The 23,743-nt window shown below is 42.4% G+C and overlaps 1 long non-coding RNA gene across 7 annotated transcripts in view; it reads right to left on the bottom strand.

The window, feature by feature from the left end:
• The window catches only part of LOC138295673 (uncharacterized), a 391,570-nt gene that overhangs the window by 199,173 nt on the left and 168,654 nt on the right, over nucleotides 1-23,743 (bottom strand). For all 7 annotated transcript variants that reach the window (XR_011203657.1, XR_011203656.1, XR_011203658.1 and 4 more), the window contains one exon: nucleotides 20,280-20,371. This is a non-coding gene — a long non-coding RNA (uncharacterized lncRNA). The remainder of the gene's footprint in view (nucleotides 1-20,279; nucleotides 20,372-23,743) is intronic.

The raw sequence follows: 23,743 nt of genomic DNA, 5'->3' as shown, positions 1-23,743 counted from the left end.
AATACACATCAAATTTGCAGATCCTTAAGTTTTCCCCTCTGAGCCTCTTATGAGAGCGGTGGTCCCTTATAATACTGTTGGTGATCAAAGAGTAGCTGGTGTTGGTTCACTGACATTGTCAGGCCTTGACTGACTTCTACAGGCACTGGATCAGGTTAGCTACACTAATTCTGATACAACAAGTCTCCAGATAAATGATGTTTCCCTGCTTAGCCCATGTCCTAGGCAGAACAAAGGTGTTAGGGATTTCACCAAGGGGCAAGCTAATACTTGCCGTCTCATGTTCTCCTCAGACCCTGCCTCGGCCTCAATAATGCCTGTAGTTGATAATTTGGTACTATGTGGCCCGTTTAGATTAATGTCTTGGAACATGGCTGGACTGCAAGCCAAATTAAATGATCCAGAGTGGGGAGAATTTATAGACTCTCACCAATTTATTTCTAATGCATCAAACGTGGACGATAGAGCCAGTCCACAGCCTTAGTTACCTTACATAATATGTCAATGCTATTCCAGCTAAATCAATTAATCTGGTTAAAGAACTTCTACGATGTTAGTGTGTAAGTGTTAGACACTAGCGTAAAGAATATTTTAGCTATTTACCTTATCTTTAACAGTCCGTGTATGATTAGGCATATAGTGGTGGTCAACATCTATATACGCTCTGTTCAAGACAATGCAGAAGCATATTTACATGCATTATGTTTCTTTATGAAGAACGCCGAACACAACACACGGGCCATGATTACAGCAGGTGATTGTAGTGCTATATTCTGACTGCTCGAATCTCTCTAACGGCTGAGGAACATGTTGAATGGGTTCTCGCTGAGGTGGAAATAAAACCAACCACAGATTGGCCTAAAGTGGCTTCCCAACTTCTGTATAGACCATGGTCTAAGAGCCACCAATGGCCTGTTACATGTCTGACTATTGGCCCTAATCTACTTTGGAAAGGGGCCTGTATTTTAACTATATAGTCTATATATATTGCTAATTCTGAGGCTCTGGTCTTATATGGTTGATAAGAAAGTTGTTAACAGGTTAGACAGTGACCATAATGCCGTTGTGGCTGAGTTTGGTGCTGATCTATCAGTGATATCCCTGAGCATGCTAATGGCTCTTTTACATTTCTACTAGCCCTTACAAATAATCCAAGAAATATAAAATGGACCACCATTAGTAGTGCTGATTGCATTAAGGCTAGCATTTATAAATTCTTAGTGACCAAATTTGAATCCTTTGTTACTAATGTACAATTCAAGGTGAACACTTCTACGTTTACCCCTAAACATTCAGAGCTGTTTGAGAGTCTTAAGCTTCTGTTTACAAAACAAGCTAGAAAGACACAAGCCAGACTTACATTGTGCCCCCGAGGATCACAACAGCCTATAGGGCAGTGAAGGGAAACCTTTTAAATACCATTAGTAACAAGGTCTTGAAGAGACATAATATCAGCTAGGAGGATGTATAAAACATGTTTCCTAAAGGCCACAAAGGATTGGGAGGATGAAGACTGGGCATTGATGTTAGAAGTGCTGGATAGGCATGATCATAAAACTTTCTGGAAACCTGTTCCTGTATGCAAGGGTTGTGGCACCTCCACTCCAGAAGTAGAACAGTTTAAAACCTTATACAGCAACAGCAGCACTGCACATGCAGGTTCTGTTCCAAATAGGGGCTCTATGCTGCCTTCCCCAACGACTGCTAATTATTATTCTCCCTCTGGAGACCATTTGTTAGTATTTACATTGGATGAAACTAAAGTTGCCCTCTCCCATATGAAAAAAGGAAAAGTTCCTGGCCCAAACAGTGTACCTGTGGACTTATTTCATTCAGAACCAGATATCTGGGTCCCCTATTTGAATATGTTAACCAATGGTATGGCAAATAGAGCGGAGATCCCAGAGTTGTAGCATGGTGCTAAAATTGTTCCAATCACAAAAAAGGGGCCAAGGACATTCCTGCAAGCTATAGGCAAATTAGCCTAACTGACAAAACCTAGAAGGTCCATCGTCCTGTCCCATTTTTAGGCAGGGTTTTGTGAGACTATAGGGACTTTAAATCAGATATGACACTTCAGGGCCAGTTGTTGGAAATACATTACCATCAAGAAGGACCATATGTTTGAAATCTCTATGGACATGAAGGCTGCTCTTGATTTAGTAGTGAGACACACTCTCTGGAGGTACTGTATCAGATGGGGTTGCCCGAGGACCTTCTCCCTTTATTGATCAGACTATACATACAGATGTGTATGCCCAGGTGAGGTGGAATGATCCAGGTGGCTTATCCCTCTGGATTCTGACTGAGAAGGGTGTGAGGCTTGGTTAAGTTCTAGCTCCCATGCTCTTTCTGCAGTGGTGGAAGCGTTGAATAACTGCTACATATGCCCCTGTTCTGATCTTTGCGGATGATAACTTGTTACTTTCTCACAACCCATTGGGATTTCAACCACTGCTCAACCACTTTGTGGAATTTAGTAAAGATAGAGGGTTAGAGATAAATACAGGTAAATCAAAGTTTATGAATATAAACCTGAAACACTCAGAAACAAGTTTCTTGTGGACAGAGTAACCATTGAACAAGTGAAGAGCTTTGATTACCTGGGCGTTAGCCTTACGGAAAGTCGAACCTGGGATTTACAGTTACAAAAAAGCAACTCTCTTTTATCCCATAGGTTAGTGGCGATTGTCAAACAACACAAAACAAGGTAAACAACAGCTTATAGAGCAGTTCTCCAGCAGTTGAGGTATAAAGATCGGTGGCTTTGGGCTGAGCACCATGTGGAGCAAAAATCTGGATCTCAGGGGATACTCTGATACTTAATATTACAGAAAATACATTTGTACGATCACTTCTAATGTTCCAGTTAGCACTCCCCTAATCCCATTAAGGTGGGAGTTGAACCTAAAAAGGATAGATCATATTGCCCACCTCAAAATTTGGACCTATTGTGTCAGAATGTGGACAACCTGGGAGCTGCCTCACTATAAAGCCACCCTTTTGGAGCTTATCAGCTTTGATAAACCATGTATTACTCCTTGGTTGAGAGTGGTGAAGTTGTTATGCAATCAACCTAACTTAGGGCCTAATTACGAGTTTGGTGGTCATGAGCACTCCTGGTGCTCCGACTACCAGATTATGATCCTGGTGGTCAGACTGCTAGGAGATCACCACCTCCGCTAGGATCAGAGATCCTGACCATTTGGTGGCGGTCAAAGTCGTGGTCAGTCATGGCCGTGCCTAGTTCTGCACCGCCATGCTGATCACGACTTCCCTCTTTGCCAGCCTTTTCATGGAAGGGTCCCTCCCATGAAAAGGCTGGCAAAAAGGCAGTACTGGGAATTACCCCTGCCAGCACCCTCAAAATAAGCACCTTCTGCTTCTGCTATGCAGACAGTGCTCCTTCCGAGGATGAGGTGTGTGATGACATTGGCCTTGGTTCCCTATGGGAGATGAGGCTAATGCCACTGCACTGTTTCTGCTGGGCTGGCCTGCGGAAATGGTGTAATATGGCGGTTTCCACTGGTCAGCCTGGTGGAAACATCGTAATATGGCAATGGTGAGGCTGCCAGCTTGATGTCCTCCTCACCACTGCCATATTGGAGTTGTGGCGGTTCAACCACCCCACTCCTAATAAGGCCCTTAGAGAACATGTGGGAAGATCCTAGTAAGATGTATAGTAACTCAGCCATCAGGATCAAGGGAATATACTGCGAATATGTTCTCTAGAAGGCATGGTAACAAACGATGCTGGAAGGGTTGGTGGACACATTTCTGAACCATGCATTTTTCCACAATTTCCATGATAGAAGTACCCCAGCTGAGGCCAAGTCTTTGTACATTTGAATTTGGATAGGTACACAGCCTCTTAGGTCTGTAAACAAGAAATGGGTTCCAGATGATGCAGGACAAGAGGGATGTCCATTTTGCCCTAACAGTCCAGAAACTGAGGTGCACTTTTTATTGCTATGCCAAAAGTGCAAACTCCTGAGATCAAGCTGAATTCTCCAGCTTTGTTGTAATCTAGGTGTTAAACACTGTGTGGTAAATTTACACCTACTAAAAACTGAATCATCTGCATTAACTTTATTTGTGCTCTCCAGATATCTGAAGTGGGTATGGTCCCTCCCAGCAGCTGCATTGAAGACTCTGTCTGAGATGAAACAGTTGATCATACATTTTACTTTTGAGTTATGGTCCCTCATTTGATCAGGCACCCGTGGAATATAAATTTCCACTATCTACTCAGACAGGTGTTTAAGATGAATATTGAAATATGAGGTATTCTGTAATCTGACAAGGGAAAGTTCCCCTTTACTTAGGCAAAGTGTATAACTGAAATTGTAAAATGTTTGTGGAAGCAAACTTTGTGTTTGCTCATTTCTGCTGAAAACAACAATGACTAGACCTTGGCATCTGGCCTAGTCTAATATGTAAATGGGAGTATAATTTGTACAATGATAGCTTCCTTTAAATGTAGTTGGGGTTTCTGCAAGTACTCATTTGCAATGGGATTTAATCATGAGTAACTGTTGTTTGCACATTGACCCAAGAAGTGGGGTACGTTTAGCACTCCGATCTCCAAAATTGTTTGATCTTTCTTTAGGAGTGTGTCTTGTACTACAATATGTGAGCTGCTAAGCTCCAAAATTATCCCCTATTACCCAGTTTTTTTTTCTTTACATTACACGCACAGATTTTAAATGTACGGATTTTATCTTTCTTTGGATCCTCACCTGTTATTTTACAGATATTGCACTGTTTATTATTGATTTTTAAAATGTGATTGTTAGAAATGGGGTCTTTGGTTGCAGTCAGGTTAACCCCTGTCCAAGCAAGGACCCTCACTCTAGTCAGGGTAAGACACACACAATCCAAATTATCCTGTGCTCGCCCTCTAGTAGCTTGGCACTGAGCAGTCAGGCTTAACATAGAAGGCAATGTGTAAAGTATTTGTGCAATAAATCATACAATAACACAATATAGCAGCACAAAAATACACCACACAATGTTTAGAAAAATATAGAATATTTATCTGGATAAGTGTAGGTCAAAACGGTTAAAGATGCAATGCACAAATTACCTGGTTTGCATGAAAAATCTCCACAAAGGGCCACAGAGGAGGAGATGAGTGGTAACAAAGGGGTGTGCGTTGATTTCTCGGGCCGCACATGATGATGCGTCATTTAGTTTTCACGCAGGGACAGCTGTGCATCGATTTCCGGTGCTCGGTCAAGGATCCTCTTCGGTTTGCGGGGTTTTCAGATGCCCCAGAGAAGACGCACGGATATCCGGTGCTGCTAGGATGAAGTCACAGAAGCTACGTCGATCTGGTAGGCGCTGTGTTGAATTTTCTATCACAAATTTGGTGGAGGTAAGTCCTTGCCTCCCAACGCCGGACAGTTATCCTGTGTACTGCATGAACTGCAGCTGCTAGGGCTTCTGTGCACTCTTGCCAGACTTCCTTCATGCACAGCCTAGCCCATGTCCCTAGCACTCCGTCCTGCATTGCCCAACTCGCTGAGTTGGACTCCGATGTCATGGGACCCTCTTTTGTTGTTCTGAGTCGACCGTTGTCCTCAGATCTTCTGAATGCCTGTACAGGTGCTTCTGCGGGGGCTGCCTGCTTCTGAGTGGGCTCTCTGTGTTGCTGAGCGCCCCCTCTGTCTCCTCCTCCATGGGGCGACCTCCTGGTCCTTCCTGGGCCCTGGCAGCTCCCAAAACCTTCAACTGCATCCCTTGCAGCTAGCAAGGCTTGTTTGCAGTGTTTCTGCATGGAAGCAACTCTGCATTCTCCAGCACGCTGTGGGACATCTTCTGACCAAAGGAGAAGTTCCTGGCACCTTCCGTTGTTGCAGAATCTTCGGCTTCTTCCACCCGGAGGCAGCCCTTTTGCACCTTTATCCGGGGTTTAGTGGGCTCCTGCCACCCTGGACACCTGCGTGACTCTTGGACTTGGTCCTCTTCCTTTACAGGTCCTCAGGTCCAGGAATCCATCTTCAGTGCTTTGCAGTCAGTTGTTGTCCTTGCAGAATCCCTTATCTCGACTTTACTGTCTTTCTGGGGTAGCAGGGTCACTTTACTCCTACTTTTCAGGGTCTTGGGGTGGGGTATCTTGGACACCCTTAGTGTTTTCTTACACTCCCAGCGACTCTCTACACACTACACTAGGCCTGGGGTTCATTTGTGGTTCGCATTCCACTTTTGGAGTATATGGTTTGTGCTGCCCCTAGGCCTATTTTCCCCTACTGCATTATATTGTGTTCTACAGTGTTTGCACTACTTTTCTAACTGTTTACTCACCTGATTTGGTTAGTGTGTGTATATTTTGTGTATATTACTTACCTACCAAGGGAGTATATCCTCTGAGATACTTTTGGCATATTGTCACTAAAATAAAGTACCTTTATTTTTAGTAACTCTGAGTATTGTGTTATAAGTGGTATAGTAGGAGCTTTGCATGTCTCCTCGTTGAGCATAAGCTGCTCTGCTATAGCTACCTCTATCAGCCTAAGCTGCTAGAACACCTCTAATCTACTAATAAGGGCTAACTGGAGCTGGCACAAGGTGTAAGTACCACAAGGTACCCACTATAAGCCAGGCCAGCATCCTACTGATGGCACAATTAGTGCTGCAGGCCCACTAGTAGCTTTTAATCTATAGGTCCTGGGCAGATATAGTGCACTCTACTAGGGACTTATAAGTAAATGAAATAGCCCAATTGGTTGTGATCCAATGTTACCATATTTAAAGGGAGAGAGCATATGCACTTTAGCACTGGTTAGTAGTGCTAAAGTGTGCAGAGTCTTAAAACAAGCAAAAGCAGTATCTCAAAAGTGGAGGGAGGCAGGCAAAAAGTTAGGAGTGACCACCCTAAGGCTGCCAGATCTAACAGTGATGAATTTGGTTTATGTACTTTTATGATCTTATAAGGCCAAAATAATGTAATTTGATTGGTATGATAATGAGGCAGACTGCAGTTTGTTTTAAACTGGTGGTAAAGTAATATTGATTTGCGACCAGAATTTGGTTGCAAAACAGTAGGACATACCATACCTATTTAATAGTTGTGAGGGATTCCCTAAACACAGCCCTTCCAAATATTGAATTGCAAATGTAAAATGTGTTTCTGTAACAAGTTACGGAATTGCATTTTGTGCTTTGTACATTTGAAAAGGAATTTTTCCAGTCGCAAATGGCCCAATTCTGAGAATCAGGCCATTTGTGACCCAAAAATGTTTGTACATCTGGCCCTACATGAAGTAATTAAGACCCTCAGTACAAGCTTGCTGAAATTATCAATTCACCTGCAAACTGAGGTTTGCAACAGAGTTAGGGTTACAGGTTTGGCATGAAAAGGAGCAACTTTGCAATTTTTGCCAGTTATATTTTGCTAATGAGAACCTGGTGAAATGCTTGAGGGGAAAATATGCTCCGAAATAGGGGACTAGTACGCAAGCGCTAATTCCTGTGCTCATCTGTCATTCAGAGGACACATAAAACATAATCAGCAGGGAATCCTGACCCAAAACAAACCTCACCTTGAAAATATGGGTGTTAACACGTGCATGATTTACAGGCTGATTACCAGCCGTCTCGTAATGATGGCCTTAAAATAGTTTTTTAACCATTTTAGGTGATAAAAATATCACCTATGTATCTCATTCATATTTTTGTGGGCGAGACAAATATTCTCCATGATCCCAGTCGAAAAGTTTTTTGAAATGCATAAATGTAGATAGTTGCCATTCTACGGGCACATATTGTCTCAGACTGCTATTTTGCTCTGCTGAATAACATTTTCTTTGCATATAAATTAACTCCATAATAAGGTAACTTTAGAACAACTAGGCCCATATTTATACTTTTTTAGCGCCGCATTTGCGTCGTTTTTTGACGCAAATAGGTGCAAACTTACAAAAATAACAATTGTATTTTGTAGGCCTGCACCGATTTTGCATCAATAAACAACACAAATGTGGCGCTAAAAAAAGTATAAATATGGGCCCTAATGTGGTAATACCCCTTGAATCATTAAACAACCAAGGCTTCAAATTTAAAATTTCCCCTAAAATTTAGGGATGCTTTCTGTGATGTAAACTAATACATCTACATGTACGATTACACAAGTTTGTGATGTTGGGACAAGTAGCACATTCTCAGTTAGGCAGCTCATTAACATGGTATCTCTCATACATGTCTTAATTCTACCATTAGTGGTGAAACATGTCCATGTACTTCAATAACTATTCAATGACTAATTTAATCAAATATATAGTTGATTCCTCGGTTAATTCCAATTGCCTTGAACTGTCTTCAGAAATGTACTACATTATAAAACGAGGTTCTGGCTATTTTCTCATAGTCGCAGGCGTTCATAAAGTCGCTTCCAAACCTCTTTTTTGATGGGTTTAATTGTTAGATCTTGGTCCTCTCATAGGGATCTCAAATCCAGCTACTCTTCTTTCAGCAAATTCTTCCAAGTTACCCACCAGACCGTGTGCGCCATGACATAATGATAAATGAGCATGCATCATGACATGTCAGAAACCATTTTAGATTTTTGGTTTCAAGTTTCATTTGCTGTTTAAAGGAGGCGAGATGTCATTTTGAGTGGTAAATACAATTTTAAAAAAACTCCAGAGAAGAGCAAAAAGAATAGAAGTGAGTGATCCAGGACCAGTGCAGTGTGCAGTTGCTCAGAGAAAAAAGTTGTTTAAAAAGCAAACAAACAGACAATAAAGTCTTGGAGACAATAGGTCTTTACATCTAAAGATGTCTGCTGCTGAGACCGAAAATGAACAATTTACGCATGCTAACTATGCCCTACTTTCATAAATATTAGAACGGTCCATAACTGTGTCAGCTAAATGAACAAACTTATCTGCTGATTTTAACCATTTATGAGATGCACCCCTTTGATTGGGCGCGATCTAACCTTATCTTCAAGTTTTACTCTCCCTGCATTCAAAACCCAGCAGGGATCGCCATTGACCTCAATAATATTTATTATGCATCGACCTCTTTTAGGTTTCTAAAATATGTACTTTTTAATATTGAACCATTTCCTGATGAAACACAACAGTTTCACTGCTTAGCCACAGACCTGAGATGTTTTAGTCAAGTTGTCCATAAACTAGAATGGCTGGCACATGTTTGGTGGGAAGATCACATCATAACCAACACTTGTTCAACATCTTTTCAAATGTCTTTCTTTGACAAGTTCTTCGCAAATTAAGATAATCTGTCACTAAAAATGTTTAGGAGAAAGTCGTGCTAATATGTGAATTAAATCAAAATCTTTAATTGAAAGAGCTGTTCTTAGAGTGTGATAGCAGCTTTACATTGCGTGCCTAAGGTGGCTGCAATCTAAAAATAGGATGCCTGATCATGTCCGACTATCACTGCTCTAAAAAATGTTACAATGAACAGGTATACATTAACTCGGCAAGAGCTTTGGTCCAATGACATCACCCTGTAAATTGTGCCCAAAAGTAAGTTGGAGATAAAAGACAGAGCATTTCTTTCAGTGAAATTGCAAAAAATGCAACGCCTACCATGTGACATTCCATCGTCCATCGCTTCCCAATTTCAGACAGTTACTGAAGTTACGTTTTTAGGTTTAAGAAGCACTAGGTATGTTGTGATGTAAATGAAGTCAATTCATAAAATAACTGTGTAAAGAACTTGCCCTGAGAGCATACATGAATTGTTCAACTTTCACTCTATTGTAAACATCCAAATTAAACACTTCTCTGAATATTGAAAAGGAAACTCATAGAGAAAGTTATAAAAATCCAATCATATGTCTTGTATTGATGTCAAGAGATATGCTCAATGTTTTCCTGTACAGGAATGGGAAAAAAACTGTAAGGGTGCCATTAAACAGCAAAACGTTGGCATTTCTCAGAATTAAACATCTACTGTTATTCACTACCAATTCTAGCGCCTCAACAATGCCAGTGCAAGCCGTTGGCTTTAACAGATTTACCATAGCAGACTTAATGTTCCATTCTAACATGTAATTAGACCTCATTACCAAGTCATTTTTTCTTCTTAAATCACCTATTTCCATAGATAAATTTACAAAGCAAAACTCTGAACTACTCCTTACCATTGTCTGGTTTGGGTACAGCATTTGCAATAGGGTTTCTACAATGATGGACTTCTCCACTTTTTTGATAATTCAAAATGTGCAAATAATCAGTCAGGGGCGGTGCCTCCTGCCAGCAGCAGCAGCTGCAAACCCTTTAATATAAAACGATAATCAACCATGTTTCTCATCGTTTTGTATTAAATGGAGTGGGGCCTCGGACTGTGAGGAGGATGAGGGGAGTGCACTGTGCACTCCCCTCAGACAGCATGTGTGTTGGCTGGCCGTCTTGGGTCGGCCAAACACACATGCGCTGTAGGGTCTCTCCAGCCCGGCACTGTGTTGCCGGGCTGGAGAGTGCCAGTACAGGCTTCCAGTCTGCCTGGGAGCGCCTTGGCTGGGCGCTTTCAGCCAATTCTGACGCTGCTCTGAGCAGCATCAGGATTGGCCGCAGGGCAGGCTGGGAGCCTGTGCCTGCACTCGAGGACGGAGGAGGGGAGCAGCTCGGCATTAAGGTATGTTTCTTTAATAATATTTTATTTTATTTCTCCCCCCAGCCCCTGCCACCTGCTGTGCCACCCCACCCCTTTTCCCTCCGACAACCCACCACTGCAATCAGTGTTACCCATGGACCTCGTCCCCTCATGCCATAGTTTATGCTGACAGTATCTATAGAGCCACCTAACAAATCCCTCCTTGGTCTATTTTAAGTCATGCTTCTCACTTTGGAATACATGCCCTGATTGGTTTTACATGTGCTTTATTCTGATACTTTTTCTCTGGTTACTGCGTCGTAAAGTATTGGCACTTTCGCTCATATTAGGTGATTTATTTCTAAATCCAGTGCTGCCTAATTCTTCTCTGCATGTTGCCCACCTATTGCTCTCGCAACTGGGCAGTAGCAACGGAATGCAGACTGTTCTAGTCTTAAAACGCATTTTACCTCTTGTTCGTTGATACTGGTATTGAAGGCACAATCAAAAGAAACAGTGCTGATAAAAAACACCCTGATAAATTTAGGCACACCCAAGCAACAAGTAATGGCTGAAAATAATTCATACGAAAAATCACAGAGGTTCTAGTCAATGAAAAAATTAATATCCTAATTTTTACAGTTTGGGTAATTTTGACTAGGGGCGCTGGATTTAGCAACAGGAATGAAACGGTTGCATCCATATGAGTTTTAATTCTATTATGTCCCTCATGAAAACCCTGAATTTTTCTCACAGAACTAAAGGCATATTGTGCTTATCTGAGCAAGGATATCCTTAATTAAATCAATCACAAGACCACAATAAAAATCAGCCCCGGGGAAATGCTGTGGTACACAGTGAGTAATCAGAATGGATATGCAATATTTTATTTGCCCATGAACGGTGGCCAGCAGCCTCGAGTACATAATACATACAGCCACAGAAGAAGAGGTTATTTGGAAGGAGTCTAGACTTTGACATATCCTAAGAGGTGGGCCTAACTGGGAACCAAAAGCAGCCCTGGCAAAAATGTTCAAACCAGCCCTGCTCCCTTTCTCTTCACTCTCTCATCTCTCTTTCGTCTCTCTTTTCGTGCTTCTTCTCTCCTGACACCCTTCTGCTATAATTACCAGGGGAAGCTGGAGAAAGTGAAGGAGTCGCTAGCAGTGCCTCCCTGCCATAAAACCTCGTAGGGCTTCAGGCCTCCGGGAAAAAGCCTGGTAAAAACAAGCATTTGCAATGCAATGGGTCTTGCATTTGCTTGACTTAGAGCTATTAGCTTTGTAAATTCCTAACTAGACTATTCTTGCCATTTAAATTGAAAAAGAAGAGTAAAACAGTTGACATAAGCAAGCTGACTCAAAGCACCATGGCCGCCATGAGCATGAGCACGAAGGAGAGACACAAAAAGAAAAATAAATTTGCTTGCAGTCAAACGTATCAGCAATCAAGCAATTATCCATGTAACAGCAGCAGTATGCAAGGCGGTAACAAAATCACCCCGAGGAAGGGCAAACGTAAAGCATTTACCAATCATATCAAAGGATTTTTGAAAGACAAGCTCACCAACGAGTGAAAGTGATGGGTGTGTGGTGGACATAGTTAAAAGCCCACAATTCTTACCACAGGCCAATGCGCTTGCGCACTCGATCTAAGAGCAGCTAGTCTGGGCCTTTCTGAGGGGAACCGTTTACCTTACCGTTAGAGAGATAATACAAGAATATCAGGAAGCTGGAGTACCCACCCTAGCAGTATGTTTCTATCTGCAAACTTGTGTTGCTACATTATATAATTCAGCAGAGAATAAAAACCAGGCCAAGGCATCATCCAACTATGAACAGCACAAAAGTTGCTGCCTAGAGCAAATGAGAACATGTTTGGTACCTCCATAGGTGCTTCTGGTCCCCCCATGCAGTAGGTAGCACTGATTGGCAGCATGACTCAGTAGCAGCATGTGACTGCATGTATGCCCTGATCAATCTATTTGCTTTGCAGCTATTGAAATGTACCGTTTTGCTGCAAATTGTGGAGAACCAATGTCAGAGGGCAGTCACATAAGGGGAAGGACAACATTTAAGGTGATGCATTCGAAACATTGATATCTTATGGTGCAGCTTACCGATTTCAAGATCGTGGTGACCAAAATGGACAATACCAATATAGAAGGAAGGATTTAATTGAATACAACTGACAATAGTACAAACTGTTGCATCACCAAGGAATACCTGCATATACATAATGAGCGCCCATTCTGTTTTCTTGATGCACTACAGCAGGATTCTAATATTTCTTTTCCAGTAGAGCAGTATGCTAAAACGATTGGCACAGACTTGAATATAAACAAGGCTTCATACTAAGACATCTAGTGTAAGGTATGCCTTTTGACACATCGCACTCTAAGATGCAATCTGAGCAATGCTGAACATTAAGTCACCGAGATAAAATGTAATCTTTATGAAATATAATTTAAAGTACTTCAAAGGGCATACTTCTAGGTCGATCGTCCTCATCAAAGTTTAAGTGGACTTCAGATTAGTTTACATACACCATCCAATATGTTGTGAGATCTAGATAACCTGTCACATAGAGGGTAATTCACGATATATACAATACTGCACGATGAAGGCCAAGAATCCATGTCTTTCCACACCAAGTTGGTGGTGCTCACTACCCAGCATATAAAGTTTGAACAAGTCATACGATACACAAAGCAGCATATTAAGCTCACCATCGTGTGAGAAGTTGATGGAGATCACACCTACACACCTAGAGTCAGATATTGTCACTTCTCAAAGTTCACAGCATGTATAACGAAGTACTACGCATCAAGTCATGGCACACGGCTATAAACCGACTAATAAAATCGACAAAATGATTTTTAGCAAATACAGTACATTTTATTCCATAAACTGTGTTTCTTGATTAATCCACAGTAAACACCAACAGGAAAGTGAGGCTGTTCCTCGCTATGAATGTGATACAATTTAATTTTGTGATTAACTAATCTGGCACAAATCAAAGAATGTGCTTGTTGCAATTTGTTACTCTTTAAAGAAAGTAAAACAATTAGCTGTCTTATGCCACTTCAATCAGAATCAGGAAAATGGAAAGAATGTATTATTTCACAGTGTGGACTTACCCATTGATACTTTGCACTTGAGTTTTTTATACAGTACAGTTAGAAAGTGTGAATGTACAGATGACGCTTACATTGTGGCTCAGAACCAAACTAATAGGGAGTTGCTAACTGACTGGAGAAGAGATGTGGCCACAGCTCAATACAAGTGCGATGTACAGTAAATTATTCATATTCAAAAAGCTTACACCTATGGAGTCAAAGTTTATATTTTACGCATTTCAGCTCCAAAAGAACAGAAATAAATGTTTTGATGCGCTAAGGATATGTCACTTCCGAACTTTGCAAGCCAGCTTGCAGAATTATGTTACCTTTCCTCCAAAGTGAGGAAAGTGACACTTGTAAATGGACAATGCACCTTGTTAGGGGTAACATAAATGGAAAACTGGTTTATTGTTTGAATGTGGGGGTGGCGGCAACCCCCATTCAAGCAACAACCAGACTCCCTGTCAGGATGAACTACAACAGTCACTAAATTATATTGTGTTTATCCCTTGGTAGCTTGACACAAAAAGCAGTCAAGCTTAACTTAGAGACAACGTGTAAAGTATTTATGAAGCACACAAACAATATTAAAGTGAAAGCACAATACAAAAAAAGTCCAGCATCAATTTTCTAAAAATAGAGTCAATTTTAATAAATTGTTTGGTGCTAAAATGACAAAAATCCAATAGTAGAACCTGAGTTATGAATTATGAAGGTTTTAGCAAACTTTAGTGCCTAAAAGATCCAAGTGCCAACAAGGGACATCAAGTTGCGCAAGACCAGATCAAAGTTGAAAAATATGGCCACTCTTGATGACTCGCGGGTCAGGTACAAGAAGTGTATTGGGCCCTGTCTGAGCTTACCTTTCAATTTACAAGAAATTGTGGAGCAAATATTTTGAGAAGGTAACGTTCAGCAGGGCAAGGCTGCAGGCGGTGTCCAAGGAGGAGGTGCTGTCACCAGGGTGCAGAAGGGCAAAATTGTGATGAAAATTTCAATATTCAGACTTTAGTCTCTCTTTTGGAAGTGGAAAATCTCCAGTGGTGCGAGGCAGGTGGCTGTAGCTAATGAAAGTCTCAGGAGGCCAGATACCTCCTTGGCGAAGGACTGCTGGAAAGGACTTGCTACTGCAGAGAAGAACGTAACAGGAGCTTCCATGAAGTCAGGCCGACCGGTGATGCACCTTGGGCAGACAGATGATGTTGGTCCTGGTCTTCCCTCGGCTCTCAGAGGAGTTTTTAACAAAAAAACTTCTCTGTCTATATGGGTACCTTTAACACCACATCCAAGGGGCCTGGAATGGAGAGGTCCCACATGGGGGTTCAGGACTCACTCAGGCTGGGTCTAGGTGTGGGTTCAAAATGGTGGGAGCCTTTTACGACCCTGAGGCTCTGATCAGGAGACCAGCATACTACCGCTTAAGGTCACTCTGGTAGTCCTGGGTTCAAGTGATGAAGTAGGGCCCAACCAGCAAGACGGGCCTCTGAGGGTTAAAGTCTGACATTCCAGGTGCAGAACAGCAGTCTTGTGGAGCACACAATAGGCCTCAGCAACAGGCAGTCCTTTGGGAGTTCTTCCTCCGGTCCAGAAAGTAAACTGTGTGTGGATCTGAGGGTCCCTATTTTATACATGGTGGCTTCTTTGAAAAAGAAGATGTTGCTGGAAAATCCCTTTGAAGTGTTTGATGTTTCTTGACTTCCTTGCCTTGGCTCCAATCTGGCTGCAGGGACAATATAGTGGTGGCAAGTCCTTTGTATGAAGGCAGAGTGCAGCCTATTCAGTTGTAAGTGGATGTTGTTCCCAACATCTCCCCTCATCCTACCTGTGGATGGCCTATTCAGGCACACCTAATCACTCTATTGTGTGACTGTCTGGGAGGTATTAACAAAATCCAACTGCCAACTGCACCCAATCATGTGACCCAGGAACATACTGCAGGCGCCAAATAAAAACAAGCAGGAATAGGCCAACTTTCTGAAAGTGGCATTTTCAAAATTGCAATTGAAAATCCAACATTACCATAAAAAAATAATTTTAAGTTAATATTTCATAGATACTGTACACACCTGTTCCCAATCAAAAGTGAACAATTTTTCAAAATAAAATCACAGATATGGCAGTCTGCTGTCCCTTACAGGCATCATCCATGTCAGTTTGATCAATCAGATCACAAAATAAGTTTCTGGTCACAAAAATACTGGTCACAAACTGTGCCCACTTTTTGCAACCAAAATATTATTATTTCTACCCAAAGTGTTTCCTACAGGACTGCAAGCCACAGATCATTGGAGAGAGCCTGGTTTAGCTCTAAGAGCAAAACATGAGCCAAACCATGAATTTTTTAAGTATCTAAATTAAATAGCATATCGTGTAAAATATGATAAAAAAATGTAAAATAAAAAGTGTCTTTCTTTCACATTTGGAAGTGTTTCAATTTAGTACAATATATTTAATCAATTAATTCATTAACACTTAATAAAAGTGATAGTTAAAAAATTTTTACTTAGAAACTATCATGATCCCTTCACCTTGTACTGACAGTGATACAATTAGTGAACCAAGAGATAATTCAGGCATCATGTGCCTTACTAATATGGCAACATTGTCATTATAGCTGGAATAAAATTATAATTTGTTAAACTGCATATACGAGTAGTTTTTCTATAGCACATCTTGAAATGATTTATCTTAAGGTGTTGTCAAGGGTGTAACACAAGGAAAAAGTGGCACAGTGAAATAAAATAATAGCTTAGTATCACACAGTTTTGTCAAGCAGGGATTCTGGCATTGCTTCCAGATTTCCTGGCTGCATATTGTGTAATTCTGCTACCGGATGGCTAATTATATCTCCCATTTTACACCAATGTTCAGTAAATTGTGTTGAATTTGTTGTGGGGATAAAGCAGTCCACTCATTTAAAAATAAATACACATATTACATGTTAAACTGAGCTGAAACAAATGTATTTCTTGGAAGAAGTAGAAAGTTAAGTTAGGGGAGGGCAGGGGAAGGCAAGCTACTCAATTTTTGTTGATATGACCTATTTCAGAAGAGGTTTGACTCCTTAATGAAAGCAATTATGTGAATATTTCAGAGTACCACAGAGTTACAAGCCTTCATTGAAATGTAATTGAAGAGTAGACTCTGACTGTAAATATTAACTCAGCACTCACAGTGTCACACATGACTGTGTTTTTTGCTTTGCTAATTACATCCCCTGGTGGTGGGGAAAGATGTTCCGATGAGCTGCCTCTGTGGAGTCCTGTCAGGTGCTTGGTAAGCGGTGTTATGGTAGTTATTTTTCAAACCCTCTGCTCGTACAATAGACTCCTTGAAAAACAATAGCATAACGTCCAAACGAATGTATGATGAAACAACTAATGCGAGAACCACGGATGCCTGAACAACGTGGTCGGAACAATGGCTGCGTTGTTACCACAAGATGCCTTTATCATGCATGCTTTTATAACGATTTTTCATTGTAAAAGCATGCCTAGCAAAGGCATGTTTGGGAGTGGCATATGTCATTCTAGCATGCCACGCCCCCCGCCCTAAAGCCCAAAAGTACCCCACCCCTAATATTAAAACTACCCCAACCCCTCGCTAAAAACAAAAGTACCCCAACACCCCTTCCGACCCTGGGCCTTAAAACCTTTCTGACCCCCCCACCTGCCCTAAAAACAACCAAACACCCACCCGCCCTAAACACCAAACTACCCCATGCCCACACCCCCACCCCTATCCCCAAAAAGAAAACTACTGAGATACCCCCACCCACCCTGAGCACTAAAATCTCCCGACCCCCCACCCACCCTAAAACAACTCACCAACCCCCACCCTGCCTAAAAACCAAACTACCTGGACCCCCAATCTCCACTCCAAGCCCTTAATCCACCCCACCCCTAAAAACTACCCCCAACCTTGTCCCAACCCCACTTACCTGACCAAACTACCCCATTCCCCCACCCCACCCCTAAAAACCAAACTAGCCTGAACCCCCACTGCCGCCCCTAAAAACCAAACTACCCAATCCCCCCACCCTGCCCCTAAAAAACAAACTAACTGACCCCCCACCCTGCCCCATGCCCTCAATCCACCCCACCCTGAAAAACTACCCCCAACTCTGCCCCAACCCCACTTACCTGAGCAAACTACTGTGATCCCCCCACCCGCCCCTAAAAACAAACGTCCCCGACCCCTCCACTCCCACCCCAAATCCTTAATCCAACCCTAGCCCTTAATCCACCCCACCTCTAAAAGCTACCCCCAACCCTGCCCCAGCCCCACTTACCTGGTCGTGCCCTCTCCCAATCCACTCTGCCTTTTTTCTCTGCCTTAACCACACATGTGCGTTGTTATTCACATGGGTGGTTGAGGCAGAGAAAAAGGCAGTCACTGTTCCAGCGAGCGTGGTTACACTTGCGTTGTAGATGATCTTTTGTTCCGGAGTCATGGTTCAGGACGTTTCCCCATCCAAATGTCTAAGGCATTCCATACCATTTCCACAAACGGTCCACCTGACCCCCAACCACTCCAAGGGGGTATCTAACTATGCTAAAATATTGGGGTGCAGTAGCAGTCCTTTAAGCTATAAATTCAAACATATACGACCAGGGGTTCTATTGCACTTAGTTAACGTAAGGCAATCATACCTTTCTGATTCAGGGTGTTTTTACCCAAAATGCCAGTGCAGATTTAGGGATGGCCTACTCCTTTTCAAACCTATCCAATGGAATGAGTGTGCCTTTGATAATTGGCTATTTATGGCTGGACACAGAGGCGGTCATTCTGACCCTGGCGGTCAAAGACCGCCAGGGCGGAGGACCGCGGGAGCACCGCCGACAGGCCGGCGGTGCTCCAATGGGGATTCCGCCGCGGTCGGACCGGCAACACTGGCGGTCTCCCGCCAGTGTACCGCCGCCCCATTGAATCCTCCAAGGCGGCGCAGCTTGCTGCGCCGCCGAGGGGATTCCGACCCCCCCTACCGCCATCCAGATCCCGGCGGTCCGACCGCCGGGAACCGGATGGCGGTAGGGGGGGTCGCGGGGCCCCTGGGGGCCCCTGCAGTGCCCATGCCACTGGCATGGGCATTGCAGGGGCCCCCGTAAGAGGGCCCCTAAATGTATTTCACTGTCTGCTGCGCAGACAGTGAAATACGCGACGGGTGCAACTGCACCCGTCGCACAGCTTCCACTCCGCCGGCTCGATTCCGAGCCGGCTTCATCGTGGAAGCCTCTTTCCCGCTGGGCTGGCGGGCGGCCTGAAGGCGACCGCCCGCCAGCCCAGCGGGAAAGTCAGAATTACCGCCGCGGTCTTTCGACCGCGGAACGGTAACCTGACGGCGGGACTTTGGCGGGCGGCCTCCGCCGCCCGCCAAGGTCAGAATGAGGGCCAGAGTGTGTCTGCAGGTGCAGATAGTGGTTTTAGAGTACCATGCTATACCATTTGTGTAGACCATGTGGAGAAATACATCAAGCTGCAATGCATTCCAGGGGAAGCTACAGTAACCTGCTAGTATAGGATTATTCCACATTGCCTGACAGTTCAATGGTTAATCATCTTGTTTTGTGCCCGCCATAATCTCTGCTTTGAATTCTAATGAGTGTTTAAACTTAGTTCACATAGGGGGTTATTCTAACTTTGGAGGAGGTGTTAATCTGTCCCAAAAGTGACAGAAAAGTGACGGATTTACCACCAGCCGTATTACGAGTCCATTATATCCTATGGAACTCGTAATACGGCTGGTGGTATATCCGTCACTTTACCGTCACTTTTGGGACGGATTAACACTCCTCCAAAGTTAGAATAACCCCCATAGTTTTTAGGCGATTGAGCTACGCCTCAATCACAACAATAGGAAGTAATGAAGTATCCTTATAGCACTTAGACAAGAATATTATTTGACACGTCAATCTGTCAATGATGACCAAATGTGCAGTGCTTAACTTGTGAAAGAAATAGCACTGGTACCCGAAGCTCTGCCCAGAAGCCGGCGGCTTGTGCAATTAAACTTCAGCCCACTGAATACCAGGGCTGGTAAACATTTATCCAGTACCAGATACTCTTTGCCTTTTTGCCTCTTGTACTCGCTCGTACAAGTTCCTGCTTTCTCCCTTTGTGACGGTTTTATCGCCTTTCTATTCCTCAATTTTTCTGATCTGTGTGTTTTTCCCTTTCTTGCACTTAGTATCCCATGTAGGGAAATAAGTGCAGTTCCCCAAAAAAGGTGTTGGTGCCCTCCACCAGAAACCGCCAGCTCAAATTAAACACTGCACATCTTCACCTTCAAGAGGCACATATGCAAATGTGTAAAAAGGCCAGCACTGCCAAATGGAGGCCAAATTAGCTGGCAGGCATGAAACCTAATTGCCAATCCTAACTTTGCAAATAATTAGTTAAACTGTTGAAGCTGGCCAGAGCACAATTAATTGTTGTTGAGATAATTACTAAACAGAGAAACAGTGTCAATGTACTTTGATGTAGTCCTCTAAAAAGACCTTTGAAGTGACATACAGCTTTACACTGTCCTACTAATGTTTCAGGTTTTATCTGGGCTCTTGTGAAGAGTTATGTAAATATATTCACGTACCTGCTTCGAAATTCTTTATTCATTTGATGCTAAGTGCTTCCAACTTAATATATTCTCATTTCCTGCATATTTACTATCTTTATCAACTTTACCTAGAAAAATAGATACAAATACAAATATTAAACTTTAGAAAAAACACATTTGCAGCTTCATAATGAGCATGATAAATTTGTTTTATTTATTTTGACGCAAATAGTATCTGTGTAACAAAGACTGCCCACAAACCATGTTGAATGATACAAGTAATGTCAAAATACATAAATCACATTATTCACCTACAGTACTTTAATACGTTATCTGTAAAACAAAAATAAAGCGCATCTTTTCCACTTCTTTTTATATGAAGTCTATAAAAATGCTTATCTTGTTGTGAAAATAGCTGCCTTATTTTAGGAAACTATCCCACAATACTATTTTATATATATCACGATCCAGTGTTAATAAATTACCTTTAAAATAGTTTTCAATGAAGGTTCATATAGTATTTTTATTAGTCATTTAATTCTAGTCTGATTACATTGTTAGTTCAATGTCCTAATAGAATATTTAAAACTAAAAAAGGGAAATTGGGAGCCTATGAATATATCTGTTTATTTAAAATTCGGTGATTTTCAGCGTATTAAATGCTAGCAAAAAGTTAGTCTGCGATTAACAGCTGAAAACATTATACTACTGCAGTAATACAAATTACGAGTTCCCAGCATAGGTTACATTATAGGTGATACCTACACTGGGGCGACAGACGGAAGAGTCTAGTCCGCCATCCCAATATCGGGCACTAATGTTCTCCTCATATCCTGCTGCAAGTAACGTCATTCATTAATAACACGAAATTCAGTCATTCAATTTTGTTGCTCAATTACTTATAATGTTCAAAGATTACCTGTTGTGTGAACCGATTAGCATTTAGAGAGTTTGAATGGAAAGTGAGTCCCATCTTAACACTCTGCAAACATTATAGCATTTTCAATGGAAAATTCGCCTGGGGCTATACTTTGCTAATTTGCTTATATCTAACCCCCTTTTGCATATTCATGCAAGGGAATGTCAACAGAATTGAGGTGCCTGTATCGGCGTTATTCAACGTTTCCTATTGGTAAAGTTACACTTAACCTAGCACAAGAAATGTTCAAACAGTGAGGGTAGCAACTGTAGGTGAATTAACGTAAAAAGTGCAGTGTTCGATGTCCAGTTTTTAAGTGCTGTGTTTCCCTTTCATGGCCGGTTTCAGAAAAGCAATAACAGAATCTGCTGTGGACGTTGACAGATTTCACCATCCACGCCAGAGTCCCGATGGCAGGGGCCTGCATCGTGTAAGTCACTTGTTAGAAGTTTCTCTCATCTTATCATACAGCTGCAAAAGCAAGCCAGTGGGCCCATGGAGTGATCCCCTTTTATGGAATTATTTTTCTGCTTGCTAGAATAAAGTGCAATAGATACAGACTTCACTACTTCTTTTAATATTGACTAATGGCAAACTCAGTAGATAACAAAGTACAACCTATGTGGCAATTATGTGTGAATGTGCAGCTGTATGTTAGTTTAGAGTCTGTAGAGGATATAGAAGTGCGGTTGCAGTAGTTACAGCTGCTACCTAGTCGTCTGCCTACTTGTTACGTCAAGCTTGCCTACTTATACAACCTTCTACATCTTAATACTCAGCGACTGATCATGTGAGTTCTGGCTAGCATTCATCTCCTGTAGCTCTGACTATATCATAGTCAAAAGAGTCTTTACACTGGGCAGTTGCACCATAGGACTATATTGTGGGGATGGTGGCGTCATGGAGTCACTAATATTCACTTTGCTGCTGAAACTTAGCTCTGAAATCACAAGATCCGTACTCAAACTGAGGGGGGCTTTGTTGCGCCACTGCTACTGCATTGGGGTGGAAACTTGCGTATTTCCCAGTTCAAATTGATTTAACTGAAAGCTGCCAACACCTTTGCTAGAATGTTCATATCTCTCTACCCTTTTGGTGGATGATATCTTGTTTCCTTTGTAAGAAAATAAAGGGTTATTTTTTTCCTGCACACCCTCCTGAATCATGCATACTAGCAGGCACTACATTACGAATCGCACTTTCAATAACTGATTTTGGGCCGGATGTAGCAAGGTCAGAATTTGCGATTCGGAAATTGCGAGTCAGTGCGACTCGCAATTTCCGAATCGCAAATTCGGATGCAGAACAGTGTCTCAGACACCGTCTGCGAATCGCTATGGGGTCGCAAAGACCCACCTCATTAATATTAAGGAGGTGGGTCGCATTTTGCGACACCATAGCGATTCCCTGCACTCACAGGGATGGTGGCCTGCTGGAGACAGCAGACCTCCATGTCTGTGACTGCTTTTTAAATAAAGTAGTTTTTTTTTTTTGTGTTGCAGCCTGTTTTCCTTTAAGGGAAAACGAGTTGCAATACAAAAAAAAAAAGAAAACCATTTGGTTTCGTTTTTTCAGAGTAGGCAGTGGTCCATTGGACCACTGCCTGCTCTGAAAAAACATTTTGGGCAACATTCACAAAGGAGACCCCTTCCCTTTTGCGAATGGGTTACCACCAGTGTGACACTGGTGGTAACTGCGAATTGCTTTGCGACCGCGTTCGCGGTCACAAAGCAATTTAGCATTGCGATGCGAGTCGCAAATAGGAAGGGGACACCCCTTCCTATTTGCGAGTCGCATTCACATTTTCCGAGTCGGTACCGACTCGCAAAATGTGAATGAGCATTGCGATGAGCACTTTGCATGGTGCAAACTGCGATTTTCGCAGTTTACACCATGCAAAAGGCTTCCTACATCTGGCCCTTAGTCTCCCCAGCATTGGCAAAACTAATAGTATACTTCCAGATGCTTGATTTATCTTGTTTAGCAGCTTCTATCTCCGTAAGTGCCCCTACCTCTTGTGCTCTAATGCTGCCTTCACAGGCTGGTGTTGAAGGCCTTCTCACAAAAGGATCTTCCATAAGCCTGACATAGATAAAGAAGTGCCTACCTGATTAGTCATAACTGGTCCTTTCACCTTATCAGTCACTGCTACTGCTGGAGATGAGATACTGAAAGCAGGATCAATATAATTTTCTAATTCAGTAACACCCGAGCCCCCCTCAGGCTCTTATGGACCTCTATCTCCATCCTTAATTCTTGAGACACAAGGAATGTTTTAGTTTATATCAAGGTGCCGAAAGTATATTTCCTTGCACAAGTTGCCTTAGGGCATTTTACCTTTCACTAGGCAACCAGGACTGTTCCTTAACTGATTCAGGTTTAGTTTATCTTTAGGCATCTGGGAATTATACGCCTCATTGCTGTTCAGCAAAGTTCGATGGGAATTTACAGAGAGAACCACTACATAGCCCAGCAAAGTGAAAAGGACAAACTTCTGGGAACTGGATGAGAGTTGTCTTCACAGCCGCTGAAGCAAACACCACCTACTAGCTTCATCCTTACCTAGAGTACTCTCAGCTTC

The sequence above is a fragment of the Pleurodeles waltl genome, chromosome 5 (assembly GCF_031143425.1).
Source record: "Pleurodeles waltl isolate 20211129_DDA chromosome 5, aPleWal1.hap1.20221129, whole genome shotgun sequence".
NCBI lineage: Eukaryota > Metazoa > Chordata > Amphibia > Caudata > Salamandridae > Pleurodeles > Pleurodeles waltl.
This window is presented reverse-complemented; position numbering and strand designations above follow the sequence as displayed.